This window comes from Corvus hawaiiensis, chromosome 3 (assembly GCF_020740725.1).
Source record: "Corvus hawaiiensis isolate bCorHaw1 chromosome 3, bCorHaw1.pri.cur, whole genome shotgun sequence".
Lineage (NCBI taxonomy): Eukaryota > Metazoa > Chordata > Aves > Passeriformes > Corvidae > Corvus > Corvus hawaiiensis.
In genome coordinates, this window is record NC_063215.1 from 56,614,794 (window position 1) to 56,637,923 (window position 23,130).

Below are 23,130 nucleotides of genomic sequence, written 5' to 3' on the forward strand. Positions count from 1 at the left end.
TTAGTATAGCATTCTGTGTACCATGAACTACAAAATAACCTGTAGCGATGTAGTGGACTTGCACTTCATAATGCTTTTAGGACCTGAGGACTGTATTGTTCAATAAAATTCTGTCAGCAAAGGTTTTGTCTTCTCTGCCTTACCTTCGTGCTAGCTCAATACACTAGCAACTATTCTGTTATTTTTCTCTAAGTAGATGATGCATAGAATCCATGTGATGGAAACCAAGTGTCCAGATAGGAAGAAACTGCATTTTTTTTTTAGTAGTTTTGGTGCTGCTTTGTAGAAAGTGTGAAAAAAATCCCAACATTTAAACCATAAAATTATATTTCCATTGAATGTAACTGAAGTTCCTTAATGATTAAGCTAAAGGGTCATTCAAGTTGGAATGGTTTAGTGTACTTTTGTTGGCAGGAAATGTATGTTTAGCTAAATACTTGTTAGAAGATAATTGTAAGATAATTTTTAGAAATTCAAAACATGAGTTACAATTAGATATTTTGTCCTGAGAAGAGAAAAACACTGTCATGGATAAAGATATTGAGGTACTTAACTAGTAATTTGGGAAATAAAATCATATATAATTGATATTTTGTTGGCATAGAAACATTTTGTTTGTTGCTCCTTGGTTGGATTGCAACAATGATCCAAATGGAAGTTGGACACCTGATGCAAGCATTGAGCACGTTAGAATTACTTTATTCTATGTACAGACATAGTTTTGCCCAATATAACCTCACTGGAATTCATTTTTGTGGAAGCTCTGTAATCAGATTATAAAAAGTGGGCTGTTTGAATCTAATCCTGTGAAGTATGGACTAAGCAAGCCCTGCTCTGACAAAGGACTGGAATGTTTGCTCACTCTCAAGCAGGTGTGCAGTTCCAACTTCATCCCTAATGATCACCCAAGGTCTTGAGTTCATTGCACATGGCAATTTGTCCTGGTAACTTCAGTGAAACTCTTCACTGTCTTAACTGCACTACTAGACCTTCTCTGGACCAAGCCCTCTCTGTGTGTTCTGCCTCCACTTCCTTGAATGCTGGGCCTACAACACAAAATACCTGACACAAAATATCTATGCTTTGTGCCGGTGCTCACCTCAGCCACATCTCATGGGTTGTATATTCTCTGTTGACTCTCACCTGTTGGGGGCCAAAGGGGAAAATGCAAAGTGAAAATTGGTTAAGGAGTAGAGTACATCAGTGGAACAGCAGGAGGAGACTGCTACTTTTTGTGTTTTGTTCAGTATATTTTAGGAGCCAGAAATCAGAAATGCTGAAAATCAGTGGAAACACCCATTAAAATTACTGAAACCAGAAAAAGTTATAATATAAAATACATGAAACCTATTGTCATGAATAGTTTCCTATTTTTTTTTAAATTAACGATAGAATCCTGGCAGTCTTGTCTGTAATAGTGGTAGTGAATGTAGTAGAAGGGGAGCTGTGCGTCCTAGCTAGTGTTGCCTCAATTTGATTTGGTGCCATTGTGCTTTATAATAGTTTAGTTATTTGTAATCTACATGTTTGATCTCATGATACTGGAACAAAGGGGCAGGTGCAAATCATTTTCTGGTGTGCAAGATAGGAGAGTAAAACATATGAAGATGTGAAACATGAAAATGTAGCCATGTCATGCCAATTCAAACATTTTATGGTGCTTCAGACCTCTGTATGAGGCTGATAAACAGAGTCTAAGGAGAACAGTTCTGGAAAGGCAGCTGAAAACCCGGTAGAATACTGTAGTTTGTACTACAGTTCTGTGTAGAAGCCTTAACAAGATTTCAATCTATTCTCTGAAACCCTGTTAAAAATTTTGATGCTGTGTTATGATGGATGTGGGAAGAAATCCCTTACTGTCAGGATTTAGGGGGGTCCATTCTCAATGCCCATTTATCAGCAGAATCTTTGTATTGCTTCCTGTGCTGCTAACTGCTTTTGAGTAACTCAAAGGTGCTAATAAATAGTTGAGTTAAAAATCTTCGTAGGGAAGTCGTGTACACTCTCCAAGCCTACTAGAAGTGGAGAAATGGAAATTGCAGGCGGTGCTTGAGTTAGTGCTCTAGTTTCAGTTAGTACTTTAGCTATACAATAAATATACTGTGAGGAAAAGTTTCTGCATTTCTCTTTCACTGGATAAAACATAAGAACTTACTTACCCAGAGATTGTGTGGGTTAAGTGGACTGTTGGTTGCATGGAAGGGTGGAATGCTGACAACATCAGTGAGTTAAACTACTGAGCAGATGTTTACCCAGCTGTTGCTCTGCCCACTAGTTTTGCCAGCTTCTCAGTGTCCATCATTTGTGGAGCGTGTGAGAATGAGCACTGTTCTAAACTTTCATGCTGATGCTTCAGCCTAACTCTGAAGCAAGATGTTGTTACTCTGTTCCATCATTAACCATTGCCACATCAGACAATTCAGTACCAGGTGTATCTAAATGTGTAACTGCTCCTCAAATAGGTGAATCTTGCCAGAGGCAGCCCAAGTGACATGATGGCAGAACTTAGTACTGAAATACTGACATTATATTAGTCTCTTAGTATAAATGAAATTACATTTTCTGTCCTGAACTTTCTTACAGGATCAGTGATTTTAAACTACACGATTCAGAGATGCCTTTTTTTAAAAATCAAGTTTTTCTTTATTTGCACAGCTAGTCAAGTGGGATGGATAACCTGTAGTACAGAAGTACTTGAAGTCTTTTATCTGCAGTAGTAGCAGAACATGTTTGTATCACTCAGTTTTCTTTAGTCTTTTGCTGAATTTGTCAGCAAAAGAGTACCTGATTGTTTTAAAACGAGTTTATGTCCAGAAGACCTGACAAAAAGAAAGATGTTCATCCTCAGTAATTTCTTCTGCCCATCTGTGTTTCTGGTTGGGGAAAGTTATTGTTCTTTTTTCTGCATGTTTTAGTACCTAAAAAAGTGTGACAGGGTGATGCAAGTCCACCTAACCAAAACTAGGCATCTGAGGAACGTTGCAAATGAGATGTAATGATACAGCAGAGCTTTTCAGGAAAAACAGACTTGTGGAAAATAAAGCAATAAACTACCGTTTTTGTGCATAAAGATTCTGAAAAGTCTAATGTGAAATGTAAATGGTTTTCACTTTACTCTCTTGTGTCTGTCTATATCAACATGTTGTTATCATTTATATACCACTGGAATTGTTCCTTTTGCTGGAAGTGTGACCATTTTCCTCCAATTGAAATAAGCAGAAACAAAGGAGATATTTCTCTAAATTGTCTTTTAATTTCTCCCCACTAAGCTGAACGATGAAACTCTAACTTAATCAGAAAAACCAGGATTTTGTCACTTCAATGAAGAATGCTTTAGATACACACAATAATAAATCAGATTTTTAAAATCTCAAGAGATGTAAAATATAGCATAGGTTACTTTTCATAGGATCTAGTTCAAAGACAAAGAAGTAGAAGGAAAGAGGAAAAACCCCTTTTTACATTATTTTGTTTTTTCTAGTTGCTGTTTCACAGATAGAGTTGGACTGAGCATCCCAGTACTGAGATTTTAAAACCCATTGATAAAAAGTGCTAAAATTTGAGTCAGTTGAAACTACATTCACGCTAGGTGTGAAATGGAAAGGACCTTTTCGACAAAGCATTGATACAGTTGGGTGCTAATGGCCTACGAGTTCTGACAATTGGTTAGTTTCACTAAATTCTTTAAGTAGTAGAGGTTTGTGCTTTGATACCTGTGAAATGTAGCATTAGCTCAGAGACTGAATGTGATATCAAACCAAGTTTTTTAGATCTTTTCAATAGTAGTTACACTACTTTTTTCTAATAAAGGTGAAATTCTGAAAGTAATTTTAATTTCTGTCAATTTAAATCACCCTAAAAGCCCATTAATTAGAAGCCTGTTACAAATGTCACATGTTGAATTCGGTATCATAGTGGTAGCAGTAATATAAGGGTTTTTTCACATTCTCCATCTGAATGTGTCTGAATAAATTGCTCTGCTTTTCTGTAATCAGTTGCACATTGTTGAAGAACAAGTTTGTATCTAGTTAATTTTATTCCTTCCATTTTGCTATGTATTAGATGAAAAAAAAGTGCTATTATTTGTCCATCCATCTGGTGTAAAATTGTTGCTCAAAATCCTGGAGTTTTGTCTTTCCTTTGGGTAATTCAAAGTAACAAAGGCATATCACATATGTAATGTACATGTGAGATGTACAACTGATGTATTCCTTCATAAAGAGGAATGAAAGCAACCTTGTGTGTTGGGGCAGCATTTTGCTGCAGCAAACAAGCTTTCCCAAGGACTGTTCCTTGGAGCACACAGGGTGTACATAACAGCTGCTATAGGTTCTGTCTTTTGCATGATCTTCTGCTTGACAAACTTGGTGTATAAGGTGTGAGGCAGCCCTCTGCTTGGAAAAAGGGATGTGCCCTGCAACTGTGCTTTCTAGAGACATGGATGTCAGGGTGGGGTCAACTGAATAAACCTGATACAGTGTCTGAGACTTGGCAGAGGTCTGCTTCTTGCTATAAATTATTGTGCATTTAACAGCTGGCTTGTTTCACCTGAGGTGTGACTATTATTTTTGTAGGAAGGAGAAGTTAGATGACAGAAAACAGACAAAAAAAAAGAACAAGGAAGGAAGAAAACAGGAGAGGGAGAAGGGAAAGGGGAAAAAGAGCAAAACACAAAATGGAAATATTGAAGATAGAAAAAATATGAAGGCAGAAAGAGAATTAGATATAATAAGTTGCATTTCTAAAGATAAATTATGCTACATCCAGTGTTATAAATGGAAAGAAACTCAAATCATGGAGATAATAGTAAGAATAAAAGATGTGGTGGTATTTCTTTTTTGAAGCATTTTGAAAATCAGACTGGAAAATTAAGAGATTAATTCTTGTCTCCCTGAGATGCATTTTAAATGAACTGTCTTTGTTGTGTAGTAAGTAAAATGTTCTGCAAAAATGATGTTAAACACTTCTTCCAGAAGATACACTGTAAGTAAATCAGTTCAAACAGACATATTAAAGGAAAGGGAGCTATGAAGGATTGCTTGTTTACAAAGATTGAAACTGCATTTTGAAGTACTTGAAAGTTAGGTAAACTGTTGTTTTCATTTGCAAGCAGACTAATACTCTAAACCCAAAAGTTATCAACATGTTGATCTATTCAATTTGTCATTGTCTCGCAGAAGACCAGTGAGCACAATAAGCATAACGGGGACATCCTTCAAACACTGGATAATTAACTGGTATTTATCATGAATACTTAGCTACCATACTTACACAGATTTTTCTTTCTGATATGTTTTTGCTATATGTGTGTTAAGAAACTGATGAAGCCAAGACCTGTTTTCTGGCCGTGAGGTCAGCCAGAGTGGTCTGGCTCTGTGGGGGTGTTAAACTGTCTTTCAGATGGTCATATCCAAACTGACTGTTTGGAAAGAGCTTCTGGACTGAACCAGCTAAGTGCCTGAGAGGGTGTTAGCTGACCTTGATTGCTAATGTCCCTAGCATCCTTGTGGTAGTGTGAAAGAGCCCACTACCTGGGCCTGTGCCTGGGGACACCAGCCAGTACTGAGCATGAAATCCATGACTTGTTAGAATGTTTTTCCACCTCAGCTGAAACTATCTTACTACAATTATCCTAATGTACACAGATTTTATACAGAAGTAGTATGTTAAAAGCTATATTTGGAAGATATTGTCTGGTCTAATTATGTTAAAAGAAATCTGATGTCAGTTTGCTATCACAGTAATATAGAAAATGGAATTTGGAACATTATCTTTGGATGCACAAAGTTTGTGGAATTGGTGGAAGAACATACTGGGACACCAAGAGAGTGGCCACCTTGTGGCAAAGAGGGCCAACAGAATCCTGTAGTGCATTAGGAAAAGCATTGCCAGCAGCATGAGGGATGTGATCCTGCCCCTGTACTCAGCCCTGCTGAGGCCACATCCGGAGTGCTGTGTCCAGTTCTGGGCTCCTCAGCACAAGAGAGACATGGAGCTCCTGGAGCAGGTCCAGTGGAGGGCTATGAGGATGACTGGGGGACTGGAGCGCCTCTCTTATGAGGAAGGGCTGAGGGATCTGGGCCTGTTCAGCCTTGAGAAGAGATGACTGGGAGGGGACTTCATCAGTGTGTATAAATGTCTAAAAGGGAGAGACATCCAAGAGGATGGAGCCAGGCTCTGCTTGGTGGTGCAAACCACTAGGGCAAGAGGCAATGGACAGAAACTGATGCGCAGGAAGTTCCACCTGAATATGAGGAAGAACTTTTTACTGTGCAGTGGCTATGCAGTGGAACAGATTGCCTGGAGAGGGTGTGGAGTCTCCCTCACTGGGGATATTGAAGAACTGTCTGGACACAATCCTATGCCATGTTCTCGAGGATAACCCTACTTGAGAAAGGAGGCTGGACCAGATGACCTACTGTGGTCTCTTCCAGCCTGACTGATAGTGTGACCATACTCCCAAATGGATTACAAGAGATTTACCAAACAAGCACAAAACCTGCACACAAAATAAACCTCTAGCTGACAGTTCCTTACTGTCACAATTATTTGCCTGGTAATAGTAGCCTGTACAAAAATGGCTAGCAGATATTAATAATAAACATCCAGAGGCCTAACAGACTCTTTTTGGGAAGTCCTGTCTTGCCATTAATATGGTTTATAGTCTTTAGAGCAGTAGAATCCCTTTGCATTAATTCAGTGCCAAAGTGTTTTCCCCAAACCCTTGCTATGACCCCTACAAAGTATTTGCTTTGCTCTTTGCCAGGAAGACATTTTTTCTCAAATTACTTTGCAGATGCCTATTCTGAATTTATTGCCATTCTTTTGCTAATTCAATATTATTCTCGGCAGGACGTGGCCTCATTAACTGGTGCCCATGGTGGAATATCTGCATACATTGCTGGAACATAGTTCAGTAGACTATATTATATTAGAAAGACATGAGTCTGAGCCAAGCTTGCAACCAATATACATACCAATTAAATTACACACAGAAGCATTTACTGATTAAGGACAAGCAATGCTGTGTTTTGAAGAACACAGTTTGTAATTTTTTTGTTGTCCTACTGACTGTACAGTTGAAATGATAATGAAAATTGCTGAGACTGTAGTTCTTTTTTATTAAAGTTCTTAATCTTGTGAACTTTAAAATTCAGTTAGATTGGTGTTTGGTTGGTTTTTCCCTGTGAAATTCAGAGATTATGACTAGATGGCATTCCATACATTATATAATTCCTGTAAAAGAGATGAGATTATCACAGAATGAGACTTAGACTACGAGAGGCTGGGCCCAGATGAAGTAGTATAGCTTTTTTTAATGTTTTGTTGCGCAGCTTTTACAGCATGCGTGTGATTATAGGTTAGGAAGAAATTCTCCACTGAAAGGGTTGTCAAGCATTGTAACAGGCTGCCAAGGAAGTGGTTGAGTCACCATCCCTGGAGGTACTTAAAAAGCATGTAGATGTGGCATGTAGAGACATGGTTTAGTGGTGGACTTGGAAATGAGTGCTAAGGTACTGGTTAGGATCATGATCTCTGCGGTCTTTTCCAATCTAAATGAGTCTATGACTTCATGATGTGATGGTCGTGGGTTTTCTTACTTTCTCCGAAGAATTTTAAAAGTACTTAATCTTTGCTTTTACAAACATTTTTGTCAGTGTGCATGTTACCAAGTATCTACCCTGCGTTAGGGAAGGCAAAGTCCAAAGGGAGAATGTGGAGCAGAAAGTGGTCTGTGTGACCCTTAGTTTCTGCACTCCTTCCTTCCAGAGTTTAGACCTAGACTCAGGGAAAACTCTTTATCTCTTTTATAGAATATTCTAGTTGTTACTAGACCAAATTTAAATCTGAGTAAGGTCTGTCAATCTTGGTTTTCAGGTTTGTGCTTAGGAGGTAATTTTCAGCTGAGAATATTAAGTGCTTTGGAAATGGGCCATTGCTTAAAACTCCTTAAGAAGCCAAGATCAGCATCACCCTCAGGTTAAGTATGGCTTTGTTAAACCTTGTGACTGAAGAGATGGGCTTCGGAATTCAGTTCGGAGCTTTCTTTCCTAATCTAGCTGTTCTCACAGTTGAAGAAACATTTGCTGGGGAAATGGGAAGGAAAAGGAAAATGTGGAAGGTCTGCTACAGCTGACTATGAATTCAGAGGGGGAAAGTGAGAGAGTCTAGTTAAACCAGTCTAGAATCGAGAAGGCCCTTGGAGAGGGTGCTGATGTTACGGAAATATGAATTGGAAGGTTTTTCCGATGAGTCATGTGCTCTGAAATTAGTTGAGAATGTTGCTCTTCCAACCGTGAGACTGTGCTTGGGAATACCCATATTTCCAAAAAACTCTTCTAAGACTCAGAGGCTTGTGGCTTCTCAGGTTAGACCTGAAGCTTGGAGGTCTGGGTAATGTTTATTATGTGGGTTCTTCGATTGCTTTATATTAATAGTCTCAATATTGTGCTTAATCACCTACATTTGATTCCACTACAGGCATTCAGTAGCTGGGTGCTGTAGCAGGAAACACACAAACTGACAGAGTTTGTTATACTTTGATAAAAAATTGTGGGTAAACAACTGTAGGTAAATTCTCACTCCTTGACAATTGCAGGACTGTGAATATAATGATATTATGAAGGCAGAATGTAGATAGATTGGTCAATAGTACAGCAACAAAATGTCAATTATTCTATAGCAACAAGACTATAATTTTTGCAAATAATATCTTAATCAAGTAGTAGGGAGGCTCTTGTCTGAGTAACTGAAGGAAGTGGGTCTTATGCAGTGTGGCTAGAAGTATGTGTGGCATTAATATCATAACACTGTTTTCCTTCATGTTTTTCAGTAAATCCACAAGGAATGATGAGGCCAGCTGTTGGCATTTGCCAAGGGTAAGCAGTTTAGAAGAGAAAAAACATGGTAGGAATAACACTCAGGTCTTGAGCAGTGACAGCAGAGGCTTTGACATAGAGCAGCTAAAGGGCACTGGAAAAGGGGTCTGATCTGTTGTGCCAGCTGCTCTCCAGAGGTTTGTAGTTTCAGAACTCTTTGCAAACACTCAATTGAAAAGCCTGTGTTCAACAGCTGCATTGCTCTGAAAGATTGTCCTTAGCATGGTCATATGTGTGTTTGTACTGCTTCTTGTCTCCTTTTCCACCATATTTCTGCCTTTTAGACTGTGAGGTACTGAGTGGTGTGCTGTGGGATGTGTCCTGGGGGGATGTGCAGCCACACTCCAGCCCACATACATGGGTTCACAGTACGGAAGGTAGACAGAGGGTCTGCAGGAACGGGTATTCACAGAGGTTGCTAAGATAAGCATGAGGTTCAGGTTCTCAACATTTTTTATCTAGATCTTGAGGCAGTTTGTTTTTTCAAAAGGTGAGATTTTGAGCATGTAATCACATGGACCTTGAAATTAAGGTGCTGGGCAGGTTTCTGCAATTCCTGTGCCTAAAATTTCATCTTGATGGGAAATTACCTTCTCAGACAGAAACATCAAGGAGAGGATAAGACAGAATATGTCTACAGATCCTACTTTATACATTTCTTACTGTTTTAGATGCAGTGAGGTTTTCCTTAAAAAATAGAATTTGAGATTTGGTCAAAACAATAGAAATGGTTGAAAAAGCATTTAAAATCACTTTTGCGTATGTCACGTGTAAAACCATGTGGCTGTGATTAAACAAGCTCATTGTGTGCGAAAGCTAGGGGATGACTGTTGCTGAGCATAACTTGCTTTAAACAGATTTTTCAGAAGGATTATCAGTCATCATGATCAGACTATAAAAACAGAAAATATGAGCGGCAGCAGAGATCTGAAAAACAGACAGAGAAATGATCCTGGATTCCATCAAAACCCAAAAGTTTATACTACTTCATGTTACAGCTTTGATAAAATGGAAGTTGATGAATGGCTGCTGTTAATAATTTTATATTTGGCTTGTGTTTTAGTTTTCAGGATACTTTATTGTGAAATTTTTTTATTGCTCATTCTTGGTATGGGTTTTGTTTGTTTTTACAGAGACAGACTGCATATTTATAGTGCAGCAACTCTCCACATTCTGTCTGGATAGCTCTTGAAGGAGGAGCATGGAGAAAGCATGGCTATGTAGACAAGTTAGTATTGCATTATTTGAACATTCATCTGAATCTAATGTGGCTCTTCTGGCTGATACGACAGTAATTTCTATTTTTCTCAATCAAACCTGCCTTTTCCATATATGAGTGTGTATGTATGTGTGTGTGTATAAAAATCTCGGGACAAGAGTGGGGAGTTTGTGCAACTGTTGCTCCTCTCTTTGTTAAAAAAAATATAATAAAACCAGGTAGTGGATTTGCTTCATATGGAAGCTTGTAGGCCCTACTTTTGTTGTTTGCTTCAAAGAATAGCTGCAGAAGCACGTTAGTGCTGTAGCCCTATTTTATGATGTGACCCAAGTCACTCCTGTATTGTATAGATGTAGAGAAGATACCAGACTGTAGTAAAACATGTAACAATCTCATGGACATGATGTTATATATAAGTTGTGATAATTGCTGTCTTACTCTGTTCCTCTGTGAAATAGTCCTTTAAATCCTTCAGGTTTTTTGTGTCCATGCAATGTTCTCTTCTCTCTTTGTAGTGTAGGAGATCCATCCTATTCTCTTTTGCTTCACTTCTCCTGTTGTGCTTTTTTCTACATCAGAGCAGCAAATGCTCCAGGAATCAAATGGTAATTTAGGTTTGCTTATATCTAGGGTGCACACAGCTAGGAGCTGCATACTGCACCATGGAATAACTCCTTCAGTTTTTAGAGTTGTATGTATTAAACAGGTCAGCAAAGACAAAAGAATTTGAATTCTCTGCTATTGTTACATTTCGCATCAGTATAAATCCTCAATTTTAATGAAAGTTTTGATATATGTCACAAAACTGGTGGAGGGTTAGATATTACAGATTGAGTATTGGATGATACCAGTCAAAAATTGTCTTTTCCTGCTATGAGCTCAAGAACACTGTAAAAAGATTGAATTATTCTTGTTTGGTTACTGTTGGTCTGGTAGTGTCTTGAGATCCTGTCTATGTGAAGTTACAGGCAGATTTCTTATGTATTTCAACAAAGGTAGGATTTTATTCAGTATGTTAGGTAGTTGTGGGCCTTGTGCTGGTTCTTACATGGCCCAAATATGTAAAAAATGTTTTCTGTGAATTATGCCTTTATTACACAAACAAGCCAAAACAGCTCTCCGCAGCTAGAAGTGTTTTCGTTCAAAGCCATGACAATCAGTTTCTGCTAATAAGCTGCCATCATGGGGAACCCCCAAAGCCTTCTGGAATGTGCTTTCTGCAAAGATGACACTCTAGTTTATCTAAGCCATGTTAAGGTGGTATTTTTTTGTTGTTGTTGTCTTAATGTCTCTGAATATATGCTTTTATCAGCTGGATTTTAAAATGTCTGAGTTCCAGATTTCTAAATGATATGTGTAACACGCCCTGAAGTAGAATGAACTTTGGAAGTTCAGATTTGGAAGGAGAGATTTTTTCCATCTAATTTCTTTTATTATAATAGAATATTATGAACCATATGATAGGTTAATTGAGTTAATCAAGATATTAAGAAGATGTTTAGTTTTCTTATTAGTGATATTCAAACTCTTAAAGACAACATAATGGGGAAGATGTCTCTTCTAGTCCAGGAGAAACACTTTTTAGAGAACTTTTAGAAATACCCTAACACAAGTACTGAATACTTTCTGTGGCCAGTAAATTTCAGGAGGTCACATGTTCATTCTGCAAAAAAACCTGACGATTCGTGAAAGCCCATAGACCTTGTTTCAAAAATAGCAGTAAAATTTCAGTAACCTGTACATCCCAGGGTGCTTGAGCAGTTAAGATTGGAGTTGTAGGAAGGATTTTATAGATGCATTGAGAATTTACTTTCTTCCTTAGGGTTCTACAACCCCATTTCCTGTGGTTGGAAACATTAGTTTTCCGTGATCTGACCTGCTGCTTTGTATGACATAAGGCTGTGAGAGTAAGAGGTCTATGCCTAATAAAGCTCCTCTCAGAATACACTCTGACAGCTATTGGCTGCATTTTGGAGAGAACCTATTACGTTCTTTCATCTACTCAGCAGTATTCATTGATCCAGAAGAAAACCTTCCTCCCAGGTTCAGATGTGCAAAGAAGTGACTGAGTGTGCACGCTTCCATTGACGCATAGTCGCTGGGGACTGAACGGCCAGGCTGAGGTCTTCATTTTCTCTGCCACAGGTCAGAGTTGCAGCAGCTGCCAAGGCAAATTTGGGCTTGCTGTGAGTATTGGTATTTGTCATTCATTAGGCTTAAAGTGTCTCGTTGTATGAAGAGGGGTAAGAGCAGCCAGTTGCTTAAATGGTGTAAAAGCTGTTGCATTCCTGTGCTGGACAGTTTGTACTGTTGCTGTAATTGAAGCATCAGTATTAAATCTGTAGTGTATTTCTGAGCTGTTTCAAATACAGAGTTGTACACCTGAACTTCATACAACAGTATCTAGAAATAATATATTCAGGTCACAATTGTCTTGTTGTGGAAGCACAGGCATAAGAATCTTGACAATGAGGGGTTTGTTCCTGGCTTTGCCAGAGTTGGCCTGTGACTTTGGAGAGCTTGTCTGACCCTGCCTTCCCAGAAATGCATAGACACCTTGTTCCCATGTTATTTTAATTCCTTTGGTGAATATTATCTTTAGTGTCTTTTCTTTCAGTTTGCCTGGCTGCAAAACGGGGATATTTCTGTAGGAAGTTTGCCATTCTTACACACTTGTGAGAATTTTTTGAGACATTTGAATGACAGGTGCTATGTAAAATCAAGTCAGTATTATATACCGTGAGTGGAAAGAGCTCTGTGAATGTTGGCACCTGAGCAGAGTCATTAATCCTAGAAGACGTCATGCACCAAAATGTATTGGAAATCAGAATATTGAAACTGCAAATAAAATAACAATTGAAATTGGAAACATTTCTAACCATGAAAAGAATGAGTTAAAGTATCTCCTAAGAGCCGAGTTGTCTCTATTGAAACCAAGACTATCTATCTGAAACAAGTAATTCATGGAGGAGTTATAGACTTGATACAGAAATCAGAACTGAATTTCCTTGCTTATGTATGCACAAGAAAATGGTCTTTTCTGGCCTAAAATATCCATGCATATACATATTTTTTTCAGCTGAACAGTCAGTTGTAAGTTTGTGGCTAAATAGTGCTTTTCTCTAGAGGGATTTAAATTCCATCAAAGCTATTATTTTGAACTGTATAATGTAAGCTTGTTATGTAGACAAACATAATGGCCCGGCTGTTTATTTTAGGCAACTCTCTCCAACTGTATGGATAAATACATGTTGGAGATAATGTTGATCTCCAGCATGCGCCTCCTTGCTGAAGTTTATATTGCACATGCTCAGTGTAGTGAATGAAACAGATGTGTCTAAGTAGAAAGAAAATTCTGCAGACACATCATTGCCTTACAGGCAACTCCTGTTGGCTGAGTCTCAGTTACTCTTGTCCACTGTTAAGCCTCAAGTGTGGGATTTGGAGAGTCTGTCCAAGGAATTGATGAGGATAGATCATATTTTTGAAAGAAGGGCATTATGACATTTGTGTTTTGTTCTTGGTGAGGTATTGGACTGCCCCACCAGTAGACCTGAGAGAAGGAAGGTTAGACAGTTTTTCCTGAACAGAAATAAAATAGTTGACAATGTGATCTGGCTAACTATGAATGAAATATGATTTTTGAGCATACTTAATCCCTCTAGTATCTCATGCAAATGCTATCTCAAATAAACAGTGTAAGGAGGAATCCATATTTTCATAAGCAAAATAATGCTTTGGCTATTTTAACAAAGAAGGTAAAAATTACCCAACACACTGTTGGTGAAGAGATTGGTTTGGCTTGTTTATGGGATAATTAACAAGTTTTTGAAAAAGGTTGCAGTAGCACTTACTGAGAATACTATAGACAGTTACTGTGTTGCTAGTATGTTTGCAAGGTTAGACCAAAGTGTGGGTAAGATTTCTCACTTCATGTCACAAAGCAGCCCATGATGTGGTGGTCTCAAAGAATCATTGAGAGTTTGTCTGGTAATTTCAGTGGAACCAGGATTTCATATGCAAAATTAAATAACATCGATATCTTGCTTATTCTAAAATTCTCATTTGCTACCCAAAACTCTTGGACTTCAACAAATCCTTTGTGTTTGCAGAGTCTATAACTGGGCTCAACTTAATATGATTGTGCAGTTCTTTCTGACTTACTGTTTTTTACAAGAAAAATCATTGATATGAGAAAGATTGACAGAATAGTATGTGAAATATTCAGAATTATCCCCATTCTTAAATATGGTGTCTTGGTTAGTAACGGAGAACTGAGGTGTTAGCCTGCAAAATTTGTGTTGCATAAAGAGAGGTTTTGTGGTATATTTTTCTTTGAATGGCATTTTACAATTTTGTGCAGAATAGATCATTATTCTATGCCGATTGTTGGTATAACTGGGACATGAGTTCTGTTATCTGTTCAGGCTCAACAATAACATGAAAGAACAGGACACAGACACACACATACAGAGAATTTATGTGTATGTAAGAAGTTTCAGATTTTCAAATAAGCAGTTCAAAATATGAACGTCACTGTTGCTATGTATTTTTCCCCAATCTCATTTAGCAGTCAAGCAACCAGTTTTTGGTGAAGTTTTCACAAAAACATCAGGTGCAGTTTCATAAAAGGCCTAAGCTATTAAATTCTGGCAAAATTACAAAGACGAATTTACAAAAAAAGTAACCAGGTAACTGGTTAACTTGGCATTTTAAGTGGACTTGGAAACGGAAACTATTTCCTTGCAATGATACAGAATACAATGTATCACAGGAAAGGAGAGAGGCAGGGCCATTTACAATAATTAGCGTATAAATTCTTGTGGTCTGTGACAGAATCGGCTGGAACTGCTGGACTAGATTCTGTCAAGCTCTCATGGTTCATTCTTGTACTCAGTTTTAAGCAGTATCAATTGCAGGCTCAGACTATCTTTTAAAGCAAAATATTTGGAAATAACTTACATCTACAGCTATCTAGTTAGTTCTAAATTTAATCTTTCCTGTATACCAAAGGTGTCAGTGGAGAGTGAGGTACAAGGAAAATACAGAGGAAGCTCAGTATCTTTGGTGGATAATCTTGAAAAATATCAGTTGGGAAAATACAAGAATTACCAAAGAATGACAGATTTTCGTAACTGTTTCTTCATTATAATTCTTAGGGAAAGAAAGGTGAGTCATACTCTGGATGCATTTTTTTTTCAGTGAACTATGGGAGGTTTCATTATGCTCAGTTTGACTTTAACTGTGAAAGCTCTTCATCTGGAGTATGTCTGACTGTAGTGATCATTAACAATGATTATGTTTTAAATTGAGATGCTGATGGCAGAGAAAGTGGGGGATTTTACCAAGAGGACATCAACCAGCCTTACTATGCAGACATAAAAATTTTTCATAATGATTAAAAAATATACATTCATGGTCTACTTTTCTGTAGGTTTCCTGATAATCTAAGAATTTGTATCATAGCACAGGATTTAAATACTTTGACAGTTGTATACTCTAGTCCATCATTTATCTGTCAGTGAATGACAAGTCCTTGCAGCCAGAGATAGTTTGACTCTATTAATACACTTCCCCAAAATCTAATGGGAATGATTTGATGTCAAATCATTACAAAATAATAAGTGGTCTGCAGTGGACCTTTTATAAAGATCTTCCCCTAGAACTGTACATCTCATATTCCAATTAATCATATGTGTTCATTAGAAATTGGGCTCTGTCAGCCACACACAGTTATGCTAAAAGATAACTCTGTTTGGATGAATGTGGAGAAAAAGAAGTACTGACTCTCAAAATGCGAGGACAGACACGAGGACTAATTTTCTCTTGTACTTTCTCTAGGATGCAACTTCCTCAGACAAACGGCAATCCTTGGTACCAGTGCCTGAAGGGCAGGGCTATTCGTTTTCATGAGAGCCCTTCAGCTAATAATGAGCTGTTCAACACAAAGTTGACTGTATCTGCACATTGCAGTGTCAGAGATTTTGTTACCTGCTTAAGCAGCACCAAGCCGTCTGGGGAAAACAGCACCTCTGCAAAAAGGAAAAGAAAATGATGTTGCATCCAAGGCAGCAGGAGGTGCTGCTCTGCTTTCAAGCCCCAAGCAAGCACTGTTGCATGGTGCTTTGGTTTGGATTTTGTTATCTGTAGCTCAGAGTTCAGTTTACTGCACTTGGTTGCATGGTGTTAGTATGCCCAGTGGCTGCAATTCTGGCTGATCATAAAAGGGGAAAAGACTCTTTATGGTCTGCAGAAAAGATCCTGGGTGTCTCTTCAAAGGCTGGACAACAAAGAGTATCCAAGGATTGTTGTAAAAGTGCTATTAATGTTGTAAAAGCAAATATTTAATAATACATGCTAGATTTATCTGTAAAGCCTCTTGTTTTATCTGGAAGTAATAATTTAGTCACTTTTTATTTGCTGAAAATAAACACTCACTGAATATTAGTACATCTGTACTAATACACATATACACTATCCATTAGTACATGTATACTGAACAAAAGATACATTTTATTTCTTTTCTACTTCTGTAAAACCTGTACACCGTGTAGTTACACCATACATTAACTTAGTTCAGCTTCTTGATGATTTAAGGGTACTAATTATTATGATTTATCTTTACCAAAAATCTGTCCAGTGCTGGGCTGAGTAAAACTTTCAAGGTCTTGGAACAAATGAGTGACTTATGAAATAAAAGATGAAGAGAAGTATAGAGAGCTAAGGAAATCAGTGAGAATCTAAAGCGAGTTAGTATTTTCATACAATCCTTATTCTCCCTGTAATGTAGTCTTGTTTTACTTGTTTGCATATTTTTTTTCCTGTGGTCTACTTTATGCTGAACACATATAGTGGACTTCAGTCCTTGCTTTGTCATAAGGTTGCTTTGGATAAAGTCTTTACTGTCACTCTGAAACAGTTTTTGAAGGAAGAGGAGGCAAGGGTAGGCATTATCTATAAATGTCAGAATACCGTTCTGATAGTCAACATCTTGGAGTGACTTTGATAAAACATGAGTTTTCCTGGTTCCTCTACGGAAGTGAGGAAGTAACCAACCCTATTTCTCGGATGTGAACACGTGTGGTAACATACGGACAAGTGATCTACCACAGACAGACCAGGCTTTGTTTCAAGAGAACACTGGGAGCAAGCCAAAATAAGGCTTTTAGAGTACAGAAGCACATGGGAGGCGTAGATTAAAAAGATATTCAGAGAAAATATTTTTCTCTGTGGTCATAGCATACTTAACTGCAGTCAGCTTGCTGAGCATGAAAATAAGCTGCTGAATGCACCTTTCAATTAATTTTAATATGAAGAATTCCTCAGGATAATTGATGCACCGTAACAGAAAATTAAAATCTAGGGAAAGTTCAGGGAAGCGAAGGTAGTATTACATTTGCTGGAAGCATCTACTCAGATGTGCCTGCAGGAAAGAAGAGGCTTGTTCTCTACAGTCACCAGTTAGATGAGGCAAAGGCAATTTTTTAATTGAACTTACTAGGAAAATAAGAAGTATAAAGAGGCAAGGAAAATTAGTACACTAAAGGTGTAATAGGGGAAGTACTGATCTCTTCTCCTTGGTGCCCAGTGACAGGACCCGAGGGAGTGGCCTGAAGTGTGTCAGGGGAGGTTTAGGCTGGATATTAGGAAAGGGTAAAACACCAGCGGGTGTTTGAGCACTGGAACAGGCTCCCCAGGTCACAGTACCAAGCCTGACGGAATTCGAGAAGCGTTTGGACAATGCTCTCCTGGCCCATGGTGTGACTGTTGGGGATGGTCCTGTGGTGGGTCGGGGCTGGACTCAATGATCCTTGTGGGTCCCCTCCAACTCAGGGTATTCTATGATTCTCTTTTGAGATGTGGACTACTGTGCTTTATTTTTATAGTCTGTGATGCTGAAAGGAGCTCATAGGTGATGTTTTTACTGTGTGTGTTACTGCTGCTAAAAACTTCAGAGCTGAACTATTTTCATAAACTAAAAATTGAAGAAATTTTACACAGCAGGAAAACTTATAAAAATAATTTTTCCACTTTTTGGCCACGTGTATCCTATTCCTTATGGTTATTCAAAGTGTCAGTCCTACAAATAAACTGAAATACAAGCCTAGAAAATCATACCGCTTATGTGTTTCTTTGGTAAGCAAAACCATATGAAATTACACATATGATTAGATCTGCCAGTTTCTGTGGAATGACAATTTTTCCCTAACTGCCAAGCAACAAAATGAAAAGCTATGGTACTCTGGCCTCAGCCCCACAGATTTTTGCCAGTTTTAGCAGCCGATCGTCACATGAAAAATCACACTGATTTTAATGGAGGGAATTCCAGGATTTAGGTGCAATAAAGGCATTTTATTTCTGAACAAATTCTGCATCCAACTTGTAAGATTATAATGTTATTTTGCTTACAAGATGCAATAACTCTGATGAATTTGCTGTAAAATATTTGCGATTCTAAAATTAAGAAGAAAGTGCAGATAAGCAGATGTTTACAAATCAGGGTCTCTGTAGAAGTTTATGCTAAATTTATAGACATAAAGCATACTTTTGTCACTATAGAAATAACAATTTAAGTTCCCATAATTCCTGTGGGTATATTAAAATGATTCTTTTACTTTTTAAGGTTATAAAAAGATCAACCTTTTCAAGTTCCACAATAATGATGATCATATTGTTTAATAAGCCACTTTAATGCTGAAGCATGAATGTTTAAGAATGAAAAACAAGATCTGATCTCTTAAGATTTGAGAACACCTCCAAAGACTCCTAAGCATATAAATTATAAACCATAGCAGCACTTATTTTGAAAAGCATCAAGGCACACATCAAGAATTACTGAGAATAGAAATAATAATTCTGAATTACAAATAGCATTCTAATCCCATTTAAACTGATGGCAACCTCCTGTTGCTTGAACTTAAGATTTAACCTTTTGTCTTGGTATATGCTTTTGAAGTACATATAGGCATTAAGATGTCTAATTGATAAGACAAATGACTTGAAAATTATGCAGAGCATGGGGACATAGAGGTGAAGCATAGGCAGAAAGCATGGAGAAGAAAGTTAACCCTATAATTTGATGGCTTCCATACCTCTTCCTTTCCAACTTTTTTTCTCAACTAAAGGTTAGTTCATGTAACCCTCCTATAACTAGGTGACTAAACAAAGTATGTGCTTATCTTCATTTTTATGGCATACTTTTACTTACCACTCTCTTTCTGCTGGGAGGGATAAGATGTATTGCTTTTGTATTTTATTCCAAAATCCTCAGCAGTCTTCCAGGAGCAGTGAGCTAAGACTATCAATGTGTATTAAATTTTTTTCTTAATGGGAAGCTGGTAGTATGGGTCATGAAAAGAAGGGCTGTTACTTAGCCAATGTTCATATGACTGTAGTATTGCAGGCCATCTATATATCAGCTTTAAGCAAACAGTTATGGGATGTTACGAGCAGCTGTTCCATCCAGCAGCTTCAGAGCCTGACAGTTTTTCCTGGCTGCTGGAGCCCAGTCTGAAGTGCCTTAAAACCTAGAGGTGTCCTTCCCAGACGATGGACACAGCAGCTGCTTTCCTATTTACAGGTTCAACCAGTAGCAAAGCTAAACAGGTACCCCAGACACACACACACACACACACACACACACACAGAGGACGTGTGCATGGCTGGCTACTCAGGCTGCCAGAGACAAGGTACTGTCTCCAACAGCATCCACACACAACGCTTTCAGGAGTGGTGTTACAGCCATGTTCCTGTCCTCCTCTTCGACTGGTAAGGATTGACATTCAATAGTGAAAGTACATGCACTTTTGTGGATCCCCCAAGCACTGCTGTGGCCCCTCTCTCTGCCCAGCCCTCCTGCCTGAATCCCCTTACCCACCCTTGCAAATACCCCTTACCCTTGCAAATAGACATGCACTCACACACTTGTTCCACAGGTACTCCACACTTGGGGATCCCCCCAAATACCCACATGAACCTCCTGATACCCCTGCCAGGTCCCAGAGCCACTCAATGACTAGTTCAACTTGAGAATTGTGAGTGAATACACAGGCACACCTCATGCACACCCCTCAGTTTCTTAGTGGTCCATCAATTAGTATCTGGAGATTTTTGGCATTGTCTCTGTTTATCCCTTGTCTAACAGTTTGCATCCCCGTGCTTTTGTTTATCACTTCCCCTCAGATTACTATTCCCATTTGTATTGAAGAGGTCCTTGATTGGATAAAGTTAATGAAGCTGATACTTTCCACATCCCCTACACAAACAGGCTGTGGTATTGGTAAGGGTGACAGCTTGAGATCCATACTCTGTACTCAGCCTACCCAAAAGCTGGGCAGCTTTCTGGCTAGTTAGACAGTGTTCCTAGTCTCTGATCCCAGTTCAATGGCAGGTTTTGCAGTGGTGGTCTAAGATGTTAGTCCTGCAGCTTCCCATCCCTGTGCTTGCCGAAGGCTTCCCTCCATTTCTGAACAGCAGGTGTGAACACGACACGTCCTTGGTTGCTACAGGTCATATTTTCACATATAAGCATAAATCACTAATGAAGATTAACAAGGTGTTTGCATGTTCCATTGCAACTTGCATTAACTTTGGCCCTGGCGCATCTGATTCTGCTGTTCCACAAGGGCACTGCAAGACTGAACTGAGAAGTTTTGGAGTTGGATGCAGCAGGGCAAAGCGCACTTCCCTTAGTAGCAACACTCAACCCTGCTGAGCTGGAGCTGGAACATCTTAATTGGTAAGAGCTCCAGTCACTGTTTACCTAGCTTTGTAAACATAACTTATCTGTATGTTTCTTAATCTTCATTAGAGATTTTGGTGTGTTTTTTAATGTTTTTGTTTTGTGTCCTGGATTTTCAGTTGCCTATTGTACAGAGATAATGTGGGAAACATTGCACTAGTCTGAAAATCTGGTTGGTGCCAGCTCCTAGAATTTTTGACATAACAGATCTCTATCACAGATCTTACAATCCTTCCAGTAAAACTGAAATCCCAAATTGTTTCCTAAATAGGAAAAAAGTGAGAAAGGTTGAGGAAAGTGTATGAGGAAAGCTTGTAGTGGAGATAGGATGCAGAGGAGCTAGAGGCAGACAGACCCAAGTGCAGAGAGAGTTAGTGGGGCTTGCAGTAGTGTATGTTTGCATATGCTCAAGCCTCCTCAAGGATTTTATAATCTGCAGTGTACTATGTGTTAGAATTGCATTTTTGTTAAGAGATGCTAAAACCCAACTCTTTTGTGTGTACCAACAGTAAATAAAATCTTACTCAAATGAGTAGTTCCAGTCTGTTCCACTTGAACTGTTTGTAATAGAAGAAGTAATGCATCTTGGCATCTGTAAGTGCCCCAGAACAATTTCTGTGAGCTACTGTAATACTCCTACATTGAACAGACTGTAGTTCACAGCAGGATTTCTCCTGCAGCGTGGTGATATCCCAGATGAGTCACAGCAACAGCATCTCATCCAGCCAGCAAAGTACTGATTATGGCAAGAATGGCTGCAACTACAGGCAGCAAATCTCTGTCCTGTGTTCAAGAACATGGCTGCATTTCAACTCGAGGTTGATGCTTTGTCTGTCTTAATTTCTTTATTACAGGGGGAAGTTTTTTTAGCCTGTCTTCCGTTGTTGGGCTGGAGTTCTTTTTCCCCATCTCAGCAGATATCCTGAGACAGTGTAGACCACGTCTGGTAATGCAGCTGTGAACTTTTATGGCAGCACAGCAGCAGATGCTCTGTATTTGAATTCATTTTCAGATCCTACTATTTTGATAAACAGTATTCAGGGAGTTTTCACTTTGTTGCCTAAGTGTTTTCCAATTTGACATTTATGGAGTGGAATGTTGAATTCTCAGACTATAGAAAATGATAAGTTATGATGGCTTTATCACCAACACAGATGAATTGAATAAGTGAACAATATGAAGATTCGTGCAAAAGTGACTATATTTCAAAAGTTCAGTGAGCACCAGGAAAACAAATGTTTTCAGAGACAGACATCTAATTTATTTCTAGGTTTTAGGGCTAATCCAAGATTATTGTATGGATGCTTTCTTCCTATGAGTAAAAGCTTCATACTGAGCTTTTTGCTGCTTCTGTTTTCTTTTACTTTCTTATTTTATTTTTTTCTGGTCAGGTATACTTACTTTTACACTGCAGAGATCCTAATTTGTCATAGCACTTCCCACAGTTACATGTGTATGAAACAGCTTCTGGCTGAAGGAAATCAGCTATCTTGGGAACTGCAGAAGATTTCCTAGGAGGGAATGTAAGGAGTGCAGTATTCAGTCAGAGTCAGCATGAAGGATCTGGACCCATCTGTGGAAGATCTGCTTCATAGCTCAGGTGTTCCTGTTTAAGACATTTGGCTGTTAAAATAACAGACATGGAGATTTAAGGAGTTACTTGATGGAGACATAATGGTGATGGAGATTTGACCACTCCCAGTTTTGCTTTCTGGAGCTGACATGAGACTTGCCATTGACTTTCAGTACCAGTCCATTAAGGCTACAAGAGATTTGGAGATCTGACCTTACTGTGGGATGAAGACAATTGGATTTGGCCTTGAGAAATTAAGTTTGCTGGACGTTCTGACATGCAGTAAAGAAATTTTGTGTATGTGTTTTTTAATTTTGGTTTCTTTTTTTCCCCCACTTTAATTTTTTCTCACAAATTTGCCTTCTAAATCTATTTATTTTCAGCTTTAAAAGATGGTTCATTTGGCTGCTGAATTTCTAACTGTGGCTTTTGACATGTGATCTTTGGAATTCATGGAAAGTTAATGGGGGTGGGTCTGTGAACAACTTCTAAGACACTTACAGAAGATGAGGAAAAAAGTTTGTATAAATTCTACAGGAGGTTGCACTGAAAATTTTTTAGGTTTCTACAAACATCAGATGTTTGAAAATCCCTGATTTAGGATATGAATATTTTACTTGGTGAACTACGGCTGCTAAGGCTTGCCCTCTTCTTTGCTTTTAGTCTTTCCTAGGCATTTTGACTGGAAACTGGAATTTGGTATTTGCCTTTTGGCTGG

At 38.5% G+C, this 23,130-nt stretch overlaps 1 protein-coding gene across 4 annotated transcripts in view; it reads left to right on the forward strand.

Moving 5' to 3' along the window:
- Positions 1 to 23,130, forward strand: part of TMEM200A (transmembrane protein 200A) — a 54,054-nt gene that overhangs the window by 1,774 nt on the left and 29,150 nt on the right. The window contains exons 2-5 of one of the 4 annotated variants that reach the window (XR_007202576.1): positions 7,879 to 7,980; positions 8,834 to 8,879; positions 10,013 to 10,107; positions 15,940 to 17,899. The exons of 1 other annotated variant lie outside the window; for it this stretch is intronic. The gene's annotated coding sequence lies outside the window, so the exon portion shown is untranslated. Of the gene's footprint in view, positions 1 to 7,878; positions 7,981 to 8,833; positions 8,880 to 10,012; positions 10,108 to 15,939; positions 17,900 to 23,130 lie in introns of those variants that run through there. 2 more of the 4 variants (XM_048298715.1, XM_048298716.1) reach the window with 2 other exon arrangements.